The sequence below is a fragment of the Triturus cristatus genome, chromosome 8 (assembly GCF_964204655.1).
Source record: "Triturus cristatus chromosome 8, aTriCri1.1, whole genome shotgun sequence".
Taxonomy (NCBI): Eukaryota; Metazoa; Chordata; class Amphibia; order Caudata; family Salamandridae; genus Triturus; species Triturus cristatus.
This window is the reverse complement of record NC_140591.1, coordinates 657,202,305-657,216,721: the sequence shown is the minus strand read 5'-3', so window position 1 is coordinate 657,216,721 and position 14,417 is coordinate 657,202,305.

Below are 14,417 nucleotides of genomic sequence, written 5' to 3'. Positions count from 1 at the left end.
AAGGTGTCAGTTGGTGAACTAATGGTAGAAGGAGTATGGATAATGGGACAGTCTAAACAAGCTACATGTGGTGCGACTAATCTATCAGGACAAAGTTTATTGGTACGTGTAGAGTTGACTGTATCCATAGGCACTGTGCTAACAACCTCATCCACTGTAATGGGGGGTGTTAATGGTTGTCAGTCTAAACTTTCTAAGTCTGATAAGACAGAGAATCTATTAGCTATCGGGATAGTATAAGAGGCTGTCTGAATTGGTCTGTGGGGGGGCCTATAAAAATAGCCCAGAGGATAAAGGCTTATTGTAGTGGATGTACTGGCATAGATATTGCGTGTATCCATAAAATATTTCACAAAATTGGGGTGTCTGAAGTTAATCACTATACAATCCCCGCTAATGTTTTTCTGTTGTGGCCCCACCCAACTTACCCTACGAGTTAGTATGATTTCATTTGATATATTCCATCTTGCCCCTGTATGTTTTGTCAGCCAATTAATGCATTTGTTATGTAATTGTACCCATGACTCACTTTGGCCTTCTTTTAGAGCAGGTACGCCAGCTAACACTAAAACATATGGGCAAGATTCTGGGGGTAAGTTGAGGAACTGTCCTAAATTATTAGCAGTTCTGTTACTTACTGATGGGCCTCCACCAGTACTTATGTCTTCCAGGGTAATACCTATCCTATCTATTCGGGAGGCTAGCGGGGTCTTAGCATCCGGGATAGAAGTACCAGTTACTGTTCCTTCTCGACCTGGGGGGTCATGATCGGGGCCCGTGGGCAATGTAGGTAAAATATTAGCAGAGGTACTGTTAGATGACACAATTTTATCAACAGTAAGACCTTGCGTATTGACACGGCTGGGATCAATGGCAGCATTCTGATTCCCCTCCCTCAGGTCCTTACATAAAATTTCTAATTTGTTCATAATTTTGTCACCACGAACAGCGTCTAAACTAATAGATCCTTTCCTTTTTATTTCCTCTTTTTTGACAAGGTTTTCGATTTTGTCCAATCTTTTAAAAACAGTATTAAATTGTTTGACTATTTGAATTTCGACTTGTTTAAAAATAGTATCAACAATTGTTTCTATCAGGTTGCCATTGAATTTGAGTAAAGAGTTAAGATCAGTGGCCTCAGTCTGGGTACTGATTGTATTAACGCTTCTCTCCTTGGATAACATAGAGACTCTACAAATACTTTTGTCCGCAGTTGGAGGCTCTAATCTTCGTGTGGGAGTAGTAAGTCTCTCAGATCCTTCATCCAATGGGGATAAGGAGAGTAGTGAATCCTCAATGGTACCTGATGTTACTATTTCACAATCTCTGGCTTTATCTTTATTCCACAAACTCTGTGGCGTTGGTTGATTTCTACATCGACCTAGTTGTTTCTTTTTGTTTACTATACATTTCACTGGGCCTCTCTTACGTTTCTCTCTTGCGAGTTTGTTGGAGCGTGGTGTTTTATCTTGTACTGACTCCGCTTGGCAATCTGTTACAACAATAGTCCGCAAACTTGATTTCCCAGTAGTCGTGCTTAAAGTGTCCACGTTACTATTTGTTTTAACAACTGTTACTATAGGGGAGAGGGGGAGGTCCGAGTTAGGTAAAGCCTTGGGTGATTGTGAACATGGCGTGGTATTAGTAGTAATGGAGGGGACTCCAAACGACATTCTACGTTCAGTGTCTGCGATCTCATTTGTGACCATAGTGAGAGCATTAGCCAACAGTGCATCTATTGATGTGGACGAATCAACAGGGGCGGCGGTAACAGTGCATGTAGTTTTCGTGGTACGTTTACCCATGCTTGGAGTAATTACCTGTTCCGTGTGTAGAATCAAGGGGGATGGCCCAGCCCGGCCTCTTCCGTCCACTGAGGGCCACAGAGGGCCCGCCCTTTGCCCGGGCTTAGCCCGGCGCGGTCCCGCGCGCGTCCCGCGAAGCGGGTCTCTCTGCGGTTTATGACGCCTCCTGGCGCCCACACCGCGTCAGCTGGACGCGCCGCCGCTGAGCCTGCCGGGAGTTGCAGTCCCGGGGCGGCGACGCGGAGGATGGTGCTTGTTGTTGACCCTGCTAGACTCTTGGCGGTGGCGGCGTTACTGCGTGGGCAATGGCGTGGCTCTCCGGTGAGTACTTCGCTCTGTCTGCTTCCCCCCCGCTCCGCCGGTCTCTCAGCGGTTTATGACGCCTCCTGGCGCCCACACCGCGTCAGCTGGACGCGCCGCCGCTGAGCCTGCCGGGAGTTGCAGTCCCGGGGCGGCGACGCGGAGGATGGTGCTTGTTGTTGACCCTGCTAGACTCTTGGCGGTGGCGGCGTTACTGCGTGGGCAATGGCGTGGCTCTCCGGTGAGTACTTCGCTCTGTCTGCTTCCCCCATCAATTCATTATTTGAATGCTATGTATGTATAGTACATTTTTAAAATTTCTTTTGTTATATTATTAATTGTAATAAATATTCATTTATTTTAATTTTTAATTTTGAATAGATATATAAACTATATCATTTAAAAAATATTAGTTAATTGTAAATGTTAAAAATGTTAAAATTAAAACATTTTTGAAACTCAAACTGTCAAAATGTATTATGATGATGTGAAATGGCTTTAATTATTTCTAAAAAACTGAATTTTCTAACAAGTACACCGTTATACTGAATTTAAAATATTAGCTTTTTATGTTGGAAATAGTAATGTAATTTAAAAAAATTGGGGAAAATTTTTATTTTTATATTCACATTTATTTGAACCATTCTTGAAATGTTGTTTCATTATAATATTAAAATAATATAAATATATAATAATTCTGATACATACATTTGTAGTTTGTTGTACAAAATATCAATAATCAGATTTTTATGTTGAATATTTGAATGAATTCTGCTGTTGGGAATATATTTTCTAAAATGTATTCAATTTAATCTTTTTTTTAAATGTTTCTTTTAAACATATATATATATAGATATATATATATATATGTATATATATATATATATATATATTATTTTTTATTTTGTATGATTGTTAATTGTAGAGTATAATATGTTTTTTTCACAGAAACATTTTAGGAATTGTAGAAACTATTCAACAACTATATTAATCATTAATATTGATAAGAAAAATCTATTATCTGTATATGTTTAATTATGGATATATTGGTTTGTATTTTGAAATAATTTTTAATTTATTTTATAAATAAAAAATGATGTTTGAGTATGGAGTGTTGATTGTGTATATTAAATTTGTAGGGTGTCACGCCTTGCATGGAATATTTTAGATTGTAGTGCAAATTGTAAATGTTACCCCTTTAGTGTCCAAACCTTTCCCAAATTGATTAAGATTTAAGTGGGAATGGAAATGTCACCTCTTTAAGGGTCCAACACCTTCTCCAATTAGGCAGATATTGGAGAGGGGAATGATAAAGGGCATCCCTGTAGTATCCAAAACTTTTCCCCTCCCATATTTGTATAGATTGGAGTGGGCATAGGAATTGTCACCACTTTAGTGTCCCACATCTACCCAAAATTGGTTTAGATTACAGTGGAAATAGTAACTGTCATACCTTTAGTGTCCAAAACTTTCTTCAAAATAGTTTACTTTGGAGTGGGAATATTAAATGTCACCCCTTTAGTGTCCAACACCATCTCCAAATTGGTATAGATTGGAGGGGGAATGGGAAATGTCACCCCTTTAGTCTCCAGCACCTTCCTCAAATTGGTTAAGATTACAGTGGGAATAACATAATGTGTATTTATAAAGCGCATGTTCACCCAAGGGTATCTTGGCCCTGAAATAACAGATGTTTATTGTCACCCAACTCAATGGTACTCATTTTTATCGACTTCAGAAGGATGAAAGGCTGAGTGGACCTGCCCGGAATTTCATCTGTGGCCATGCGGTCGAACATAGGCCCTTATAGTGGAAGAAATAGTCCACTGGCTTAGTGGAACCAGCTATAGCAACATTGGAATAGCAACTGTCACCCATTTAGTGTCCAATACTTTCTTCAAAATAGTGTACTTTGGAGTGGGAATAGTAAATGTTAACCTTTTAGTGTCCAACACCTTCCCCAAATTGGTTTAGATTGGAGTAATAATAGTAAATGGCACACTTTTGGTGTTCATCAGCTTCCCAAAATTGGTTTAAATAGAAGTGAGAATAGTAAATATCACTCCCTTGAGTTTACAGCACATTCTCCAAATTGGTATAGATTGGAATTGGAATAGTAAATGTCATCCCTGTAGTGTCCAAACCCTTCTCCAGATTGGTTAGATTGCAGTTGAAAAAGTAAATGTCATCCTTTCAGTGTCCAACACATTCCCCAAATTGGTATATTGGAGGGGGAATAGTAAATGTGACACCTTTAGTGTTCAACACGTTACCCAAATTGGTTTAGACTGGATTGGGAATAGTGGAGTGGTAGTATAAACCTATAGTTGGTTAAAATATAACCATAAAAGATACATGTAGGCCAGTAAAAACATAAAAACAGATTATAAAAACAAATTTTTATGTCACATCGAAATCCACCAGAGCAAAGGTCTCAATGCAATGGTGTCTGTGATGTATTCAATACCCAGTTCTTCTTGAACAACAAAAGTTGAGGTGCTTTGGGGAACCCTGAGTAAATGTCTAGCAAACCTATTCACCTCAACCTTATTAATGATACAATCCTTGCACCCCCAAATACACAATTGGCCCTATAAACCTGAAGGGGGTGCTTAATTGGTCTCCTGCACATTATTGCACCAAAATCCAGAACCGCACACCAGGATCGAGCAAGCATTAATCTTTTAGATGTAAGAAGGGGACCCCTGGCATTCCCATTATCAAACAGAATACCCAAATAATAAAAGGTGTGTACTTGTGCAACATAAAGTTTGTTAGAGAAAAGAGCTTTGTGTTTGAAGGCTTAGCACTGAAAACTATTACAAATGATTTTGTGTGATTTATATAAAGATCTATATTATCCATAAAATCGTAAAAGGTGTCTAATAATAGTTGCCTCACCATAGCCATTCTTGACATGAGGGCGGGATCATCTACATAAAGCAGATCTGGTATGACATGGTGGTCTATGCGGGAAACTTCACATTTCTTATCTATGAACACTGCCTCTAGGTGATTAATATAGATGGTAAACAAAAATCTGTCCAGAATGCATCCCTGCCTGACATGGCAAGTTATGGGAATGATCTAGAGCAACAGCTGTCCCGTCTGTACCTTACAGGCACAGACATATCCCTATGTATGTACCCAAAGAAGGACACCAATGCTGACTCTACCCCGAGGGACAACATCATGGCCCAGAGTTTGGTGCAATTTATCTGGTTGAATGCTGATTTGAGATCCATGAAACTTAAGAAAAGATTGCCTTTTTTGGCCACGGTATACTTCTGAGTTATTAAATAAAGGTTCAGGCACTGGGAAATGGTACGTAGACCAGTCTTGAGCCCATATTGTACGTCGGATGTGATATTATTATTCTTGGCCCGTAGAAAGAGACTTTCCAAGATTACATGACCTAAGACCTTGATAGTTGTATCAATCAGGGAAATGCGCCTAAAACATCTTTAATCTGCTCAGTCACCCTTTTTAACAATAGGAACAGTGATAGATTGGGCCCATGAGCTTGGCAATCCAAGTATCACAGCAGCATATAATACCTTAGTTACTAGGGTTGCCATAATAAGAGGATCGCCTTATTTCTAGTTAATCTCATGATAGCCCCTGCAACTTCTGTGATAGAGAATGAAAGATCCAAATTCAACATGATAGACTGGGGAGCAGAATCTGGCTCTAAAGAGTATATTTGAGGGAAGTGGTCAAATCATTTTTCTTCTTCTATCACAGAGATCAAAATAGGTCAATCCTCAGCTGATAAAAATGGACTGGTAAAGACCCTCCAAAAAGTGGCACTATCATGGGCATCACAAGCACTCATTAACTTTAGGGTCTATTAACTTTCCTTGATAGTCTTTTTATGTTGGTAACATAAAAATCTCACCTCCTCTCTAAACCCAGGTAGGCATTTTGGGGCCTTATATAAATTGCAGTGATCTTTAGAGCAGGCCTGGTCAAACCAAAGGTCTTCCCTAGTGAAGGTATGTTCTCTGCGGGGAACAATAACATCATTCCTCAAACTTTCACAAAGAACAGAGACAGCCTTCTGGATGTCTTTTGGCTCAGAGTCAGTATTAAGGCAAGTTGTGGGAATTGTACATTTTACGCCTCTAGTGTCCAACAAATTTTCCATATTGATATAGATTGGAGTGGGAATAGTAAGTGTTTACCCTTTAGGGGCCAATTACGATGTCATCCGGAAACTGTTCTGAACAAATCAGTCGTGGAATAGTTTCTGAACGAATCAGGTCCTGCGAGTCTGAACATTTATGATGCCTCCCAACATCTTTCGGTGGGACTAGCATTGACTTCAATGGGAGCCTGTGTTCCGAATGAGAACACATGCTCCCATTGAAAAAAGGGGTGGTTGGAGAAAACCTTGTACCCTGTGGCGGACACCCCATGGTACCTGCAGTATTGTGCATGTTTGGGAAGAGAGGTTCCCTAGGTATCCCCACGGGCCACAATCAGATGCCTCCAGGTGACGAGGGGCTCGCAACTGTCCCCAAAGACAGATTCCGACAGCTGTTTCGTGTCTGGTAGATTGATTCAGAATAGCTGTCCGAATCAGTTATCGTACTCGCTCGTTCGGAACCGTGTCCATAGAGCTGTGCGAATTGGCTCCAAAAGGCTTGGGCTGTCCGAATGTCTTTTGGAACTGAACGGTTTCCAGACAGAGTAATTGGTCACTGGGAAATGTGTACGATTTGTTCGGAAACAAGAGTTCTGAATCGGAATCTGCAATACCGAATCCCATTCGGAGCCAATCCGGACGAGATCATAATCGGCCCCTTAGTGTCCAACACTTTCTTAAAAGTGGTTTAAGTTTGAGATTGATTACTTAGTTTTATAATTTTAGCATTAAATGCTTTGCTTAAATTGTATTTATATGCATGAGTAGAAATAATTTAGACTATTTAATTAGTATTGTTGGTGTTTAGAAATATAATATAAAAATTGTTGTATCATTTTAATTAATAATATTTTTAATTGCATATCTTTTACAGAATAAAACTTGTAAAACATTTTTCTAAGATGAATGCTTTCAAAGTTTATTTAATGTATATTTTTACATTTATAAACATATAGAGTTTAGCTTAAAAATAAATGTTTTATATAGACAAAAATACAATTTTTGTATTCATTTTTATTATTACATAAGAAATGTAAATAATATTTACATTTATTGTATCTTGTACATTTTCCACTTTTTACCACTGTTTAACATTTCTTAAACATTTCTTTCTCTTATATACATATTTTTAGCATCATTTTAACATGTGTTTTCAGTAGATAAATATTAAGCCAATATTCTTAACTTTCTTTTTTTTGGAGGGGCTTCCAGTAGTGTTTATGTTTTTTAACACTTTTTCAGTTTTTTATGGTTTCTAGATACTTTGAGATGACAATGCATGGTTTCAATGCGGGCCTGTCTGACATGAAAACCATGTCAGAAAGCGTGTTTGGGGGATCCCAGCAGGGCCCCTTTGGTGCATGGCCCTCAGTTGGATGCCGTGCCCCCATGTTGATCCCTGCACCTTGTGGCAGGCACATTATGGCACCTGCCACAGGGTGCAGGGATGAACTTCACCTCCCTTTCCTCAATGGGAGCTTGTGTTGTGGCCGGTTTACGTCCTTAATACGAGCTCCCATTGAGGAAAGAGAGCATGTGACTGGACAGTGTCAGGTCACACCCAAAGGAGTTGGTCAGGACTGCTGACTAGGTATCAGTCAGTCCCAGGATCAAGTCGTTGTAGGGTGGAAGCATTTTGGACCGACATGAAAGTAAGCCCCTTTTTGCAGAATGTTGGAGGTGTCTCCATATGCTTTGATTGAAATGGTAGTGACAGTGTTGTATGGCTGCGTAAGGGCACATTTTAAAAATGGTTTGAATCACCACTTCTGCAAAGTCTAAGATTACTTTTTGCGGGTGTTAGTTATTTGTTTTATGTTTTATGTAGTTTAATATTTTGTCGTAAATCCTGCTGTGCTTATTTGGCAGTAAGGCAGATATAAAATGGATATCTGTTTTGTGATATTCACTATGTATAGTGTATATCTGAGTGAATGGTTTGGGAAATATTTTGAAGGTCCATGTCCATTATCTAATTTTGACAATGGCTTAGTTTTAGTAAGTTATCTGCTGTGGAAAATATTAGGATTTGTTTATCAAAGTTTAGGTTGTTATATAACAAGTAAGGTTACTCATTGTTAGACCTAGAATCTTTGGTGTGGTTTCCCCTGACTTTTTGCCTCTACCTCCTGTATTTTTGATGCTGTGCTGGATTTTGTATTTCCTGGCTTAGATGTTTTGGGCACTTTGACCCTGCTGATCAGTGTCAAAGTGCAAGTACTCCCTATGTAAATTGTTGATACAATTGGTTCTCCCTGGGAGGCATATTTGATTTACTGGTAAGCCCCTAGTAAAGTGCAGTGAGTGTGCCAGGGCCTGTAAATCAAATGCTACTAGTGGGCCTGCAGCACTGAGTGTGCCGCCCACATTAGAAGCCCTGAAAAGGTATCTCAGACCTGACACTGCAATGTCTGTGTGCAGTTGTTAACTGCCATGTCAACCTGGCAAGTGCGCCCACTTGCCGGGACCTAACCTTCCTTTTTCTTACTTGTAAGGCACTCCATGGTAGGCCCAAGGTACCCTTCTGGGCAGGGTGCAGTGTATTCAAAAGGTAGGACAGGTGTGACAGGTCCTGATAGTGAAATACTGCCAATTTTGTTTTTCAATATTGAAAGGCTATCTTGCCCCATAGGATAGAATGGGTAATGCTTTGTAACATCTTACAAGTATAACTTCATACTGGGACAAGATGCAGAAGTAAGGATTAGGCTCCCTGAACTCAGAATTTAATATCACATCTTTTTGTAAAGATGGTTTTTAAAGTGTGTGTTTTAAAAAATACCACTTTTAGAAAGTAGGCATTTTCTTGTTTAACCATTCTGCGTGCCTCTGCCTGTTTGTGTATTGACTGTCTTGCTTTGGAGTGACAGTGGGTGGGGATGTGCATTGACTGTAGACAGCTACTGGGGGATTTATGTGTGCCTGGCCCTTCCTGGATGACTCAAAGCTGAGCTGAATGGGGTTTAGCTGAATTTAGAAAAGTGGGAGAAGATTTCCTTGTACCTGAATAGGTCCTGTCTCCCTTGTAAAATGCTGTCTCCACCCCCTGTGGTCAAAATGCACCAGTGAGGACAGAACTGGTTTGGACTGGGCTCAGAGACCCTTGCACAAAGAGAACAAAGACATTTTGGAATATAAATATTAGGCCTAAAACCCCAGAAATTCGGATTACTTCTGGAGTCAAGAGGTACCTTTGCCAATGAGAAGGGCTGTGAGGAGGAGTACTGCCTCTTTGCTGTGTGCTGTGTGGGGTTGGCCACAGTTGCTGTTTCTGCCAAGGAAAGGAAAAAGACTGGAACTTTGCTTTAAACCTGCTTGAAGATCTCCAAGGGCCTGTGTGTGCTGCCTCCTGTTCTGAAGTCCCAGGGACACAAAGACTTCACTCCCAGCTCCCCTGAACTCTGCTGCTAAGAGTTCTGACTTGCTAGGAGGAGCCTGTTCCAGATCTTGGCCTCTGGAGGTTATTCTTGCTGCTGGGAGCAAGAAGAAACCTCAAGAACTTAGAAAATCAACACATTCCTCTTCTTGCAGCTGTTTTTCTGATGCAGCACCACTGTGCGAGAAGAATCTCCGTGCATCACTGTGCAGCTACCAAAACCGAAGCAGCACCTGTTGCTGCTGCAAGAACTGATGCATCGAGGGATTGAGCTGAAGAAATCGACACAGCACCATTCGCCGCCGCCGCATCGATTGCCGCTGCATCCTTGATTTACATGCATCGCAACTGTGCAGCAAGTTTTCCCAACTCATCACCCACGGATCAGAACCATCTTGGAGTCGACGCATCACTTCCCCCTACAGACCGGATTCGATGCATCACTTCTCCTGCATGCAGCAGAACTACTGCATCGCCGCCTCGTGGTCTCAGGAACTGATGCATCTCTTTGTTTCTCAATGCTTCCCGTCACTGTGGCTATTTGGCCATGTGAATTTGAACGCATCTACAGGTACTTTGTGAAAATCACGCATCCATAGTTTTCTATGGACCCAGTTGTTTGAAACCTTTTTAAAGTCATGTTCTTATTACATGTATTTTGGATTTTTGTCGTTTTGGTCTTGTTGAGTTTAGATAAAGATATTTTATTTTTCTAAACTGGTGTGGTGTCAATTTGTGGTGTTATCGCCGTATTACTTGCGTTTTGAGTACAAATACTTTACACATTGCCTTTGGGATAAGTCTGTCTGCTCATGCCAAGCTACCAAGGGGGTGAGTAGGGGTTATCTAAAGTGTCTATCCCTCTTACCCTGACTATAAGCAAGGGTCCCTAATTGGACAAAGTTACCTACCTCTGCCAACTAGAGAACCCCATTTCTAACACTCATTATGTGTCATTTTTAAATGTTTAGGTATTTCTATGTCTTAGTATCTTCTAAGGGCAGGAGGAGTATAGTTGGTGGCTTTTTCAGTTTCTGCAATTAAACGTTTTAAAGTAGGCATAGGTGGTACTTGGCTTGTGATTTGTTGTGGGACTTTAGGGAACATCATTTTTAGAATTTTGGTTGTGGGTTCCTGGGAGATAGTGCTTGCTTCTCTTATATCCTGCAATACCTCCGTTACTTCTATTTTTGTTACATTTGGAGGTGGGTTGTGTTCTCTTACATTAATTACAACATCATCTTTTATAAAGTCCCTCCCACAGCATGCATTAGAATAATATTTGGTAAATTTTTATTTTTGATAGTTTATACAGATTGAGATTGTTAGGTTTATTTTTACTTGCTTTTGAGGTAAGCATATATTTTTTAATAGTTTGTGTATACTTACTTCGTCATATTGTTTTGCTGGTTGGTAATAGGCATTTGTTTCAGCAGGTTATCACCTTTCAAAGTCATAGTGTTTTCTTTAAGGAAGTACATGTAAAGAAATAGAAGCTGGCTATTTTTTCTTAATTATTTGCTATTTTTCATTTTATTTACAAGTAAGGGGCCTATTATGATGTGAGTTGGAAAGCCTCCAACCACAGATCGAAGGCTTTCCAACTCACATCATAGGTTTCAAATCTGACAGACTTATTATGATAAAGGATGTCAGATTTGAAATCGGAGGAACTGGCTTTCGATGGTTTCAAGGAGGCCGATCATAATCCCCTATATACTACGTTTACGCCGTGGGGATTATGATGTCAGTTTCTGACAGGCTTTTCATGTTGGGTTTTCCAACATGACAAGCCTGTTGGAAGGTGACTTTGGGGGTCCCTAGCAGGGCCCCCAGGTCTCCGCAGGCTCCAGTTGCATCATGTGGCAGGCACCATGAGGTACCTGCCACGTGGTGAAAGGATTTACACAGGCTCCTATTTCTCCGCGGGAGCTTGTGCTACAGTCGGTTTATGGCCGCAGCACAGGCTCTCATAGGGAAATGGGAGTATGCGACCTCACCATGTGTGGTTGTATTGTATTGGTGGTGTTGGGAGCGCGGACTAGATGTCGGTCAGTCCCGAGATCGTGGCGCTGTTGTGCAGACATGGGGCCACCCATTATCGTAATCAGGCCCTAAGTTTCAGTTTTAATATACATTTTACTTCCCTGCTTTGGTAGCTGTCGAAATTTATATATTTCTTCTTCGATGGGCTAGTCATAAAATTTAGCAGAGTTTCCTTGTCTTGCAGCATTTGTCGTTTTTGAAGTATTTAGTTGATAAAATGAGTGTAGCTTTATAGTGTTGATTTGATTGTGTGTCTGATTTTATTGGTTAAGTTTGTTTATAGCTTGATTTTATCTGTTAGTTTTGTTTTAGTTTGATTTTTTTTTCAGTTATGTCCTTCGATTGTACTCGCCAAATAACGGTTTTACTTACAATATTTGATATATGTGGGCCTATAATGATATTGGTCGTAAGGCCTCCAACCTCATTTCGGAGGCCTTATGACCGAAATCGTCAGTTTCAATTCCGTCCAGCTGATTTTGATTCACCCAGTCGGAATTGAAACTGGCCGGTCATTCCGGCTGGCTTCCAACAGCATTAAAAAATGGCCCGTAATGCAAATGGATGGCAGTATATGGCATCCGGATTACAATGCACGGTTTCCGGCAGGGTTTCCATGTGGGCCTTTCCGACATGGAAACCCTGTCGGTATACGTGTTTGGGGACCCCTATCAAGGGCCCCTTTCCTGTGCAGCCCCTGGTTGGTGGCTTGAAGTGCCTGCGACTGGGGGCAGGGATTAACACCACCTCACATTTCCCTATTGGAGCATGTACTATGGTGGGTTTATAGCCACGTCACGTGCTCCCATAGGGAAATGTCAGAATGCGGTCACATTATAATGAGGCAGTAGGGATCTCCGACCGGAAAACAGTCAGTCCCATTTCCGAGATGGTGTCAGGCGGACGTAAGTCCATCCAACATCGTAATAGGCCTCATACAATTTAATGTTTTATATATATATATATATATATATATATATATATATATTCAATGAAAAAAACAAAGGTTTCACACACGTTATAGTTAGGAATTAGCATTTAAAAAACCTTAGAAATTAAATGAAAAAACCAAAGGTTTCACACATGTTATAGTTAGCTGGACATTTCACTCGTAAAAAACCAATGAAATTCCCCCGTTATAGTTAGTTCAGCTAACTATAACTCGCGCGCCCGCAATGCACTGCTGATGACGTCACATATTACATCACTCATGACATGGTCACTGACATCACTCATGACATCACTGATGACATCTCAAATGACATCACTGATGACATTTGATTTCTAAGGTTTTTTAAATGCTAATTCCTAACTATAACGTGTGTGAAACCTTTGGTTTTTTCATTGAATTTCATTGAATTTCTAAGGTTTTTTAAATGCTAATTCCTAACTATAACGTGTGTGAAACCCATGGTTTTTTCAGTGAATTTGCAAGGTTTTTTAAATGCTAATTCTTATATTTACCTTTTTTTTTTTTTGCAATGTTTTTTACATATTTTTATTTTAATTTTATATCCTTTTTTAAAGACTATGGTTAAATATTAAAAATTCTACAATATATTTTTTATTTTTCCCTTTTTTTTAAACTAAACAGGTAAGATTTAGTAGTATAACATAGTGGTTTTTTTTTTCCCTTTTTTGTTTTTTTTTTAGTATTTTTTTAACGTGCGCGTATGGTAAGCGCACGTCTTGCTTTTATTACGTTAGATTTCTACGCTGTTTGCGTTCATTTATGCAATTTGCGTAGACGTACGTCACGCTCACACAGCGCGTAACGCGTACGCTGCATGCGCATGTTACACGGAAGTGAAGGGGCGTGCCTGTTTTGCGCATGCGCGCGTGCGCGTGTCTTTTTTACGCACATGCGTACTTTTGCCGTAAGCGCTCCGTAAGCGCACCGTAAGCGTAACGTACGCGCACGTTGGGTCATGTGATCAAGAAACAAAACTTTTGATTGGTTTTTACTACTTTCAGTTCTAGAACTCTCCTACACCACACCCATTCCCCTCATTTCTGCTTGTGATCCCTTAGGAGAAGGAGCTGAGTTGTCTTTGTGATACGATGGCAGAACAGCAGACCTCTTCTGAGAGTGAGGCTAGCAGCACTACCTTGAGGCAGAGAAGGAGGAAACAAAAGAGCTCTTTCATATGGGAGTATTTTTCTTTTCCAGAGGGCAAGAAAAAGGTAAATGCACCCTTAGTGACTTGTAAGCTTTGTGACCGTGTACTTTCAAGAGGGAATCCCAACAAGAAGTATTCCTTCGGGAATCACACTATGTTGAGACACCTTCATGATGTACACGGTAGGACATATGCTCGACATACTGAAGGTAACCCTTCAGTAAGTCAACCAAGCACATCCACAGCAGCTCAGCCTGGTCCATCATCTGCAGGGCCGAGTCCATCTTCGGCAGGTCAGCTGAGCCCTTCATCTGTGGGGGGAGCATCTCCTTTTTCTGGTCCTCTGGAAACCAACCATCGGTTTGCGAGGGTTACAATGCGGTGCGCCACTTGTTATGGTCTAATTTGTCATAGGGAGACCAGTGCTGCCCTAGTGAACAATAAAATAGACCAGCACATTTGTCCTACCGACTAATATTCCCATTCTTTCTTTCCTCTGTCCCTGCATGAACACAACGGCTCTTTTAAGAGCCAACCTTACCTTTCAACTTTTTTTAATATATTTTTTGTAAATTTTGTGATTTTTTTTTTTACCGTACGCGTACGGTATGCGTAATTATTAT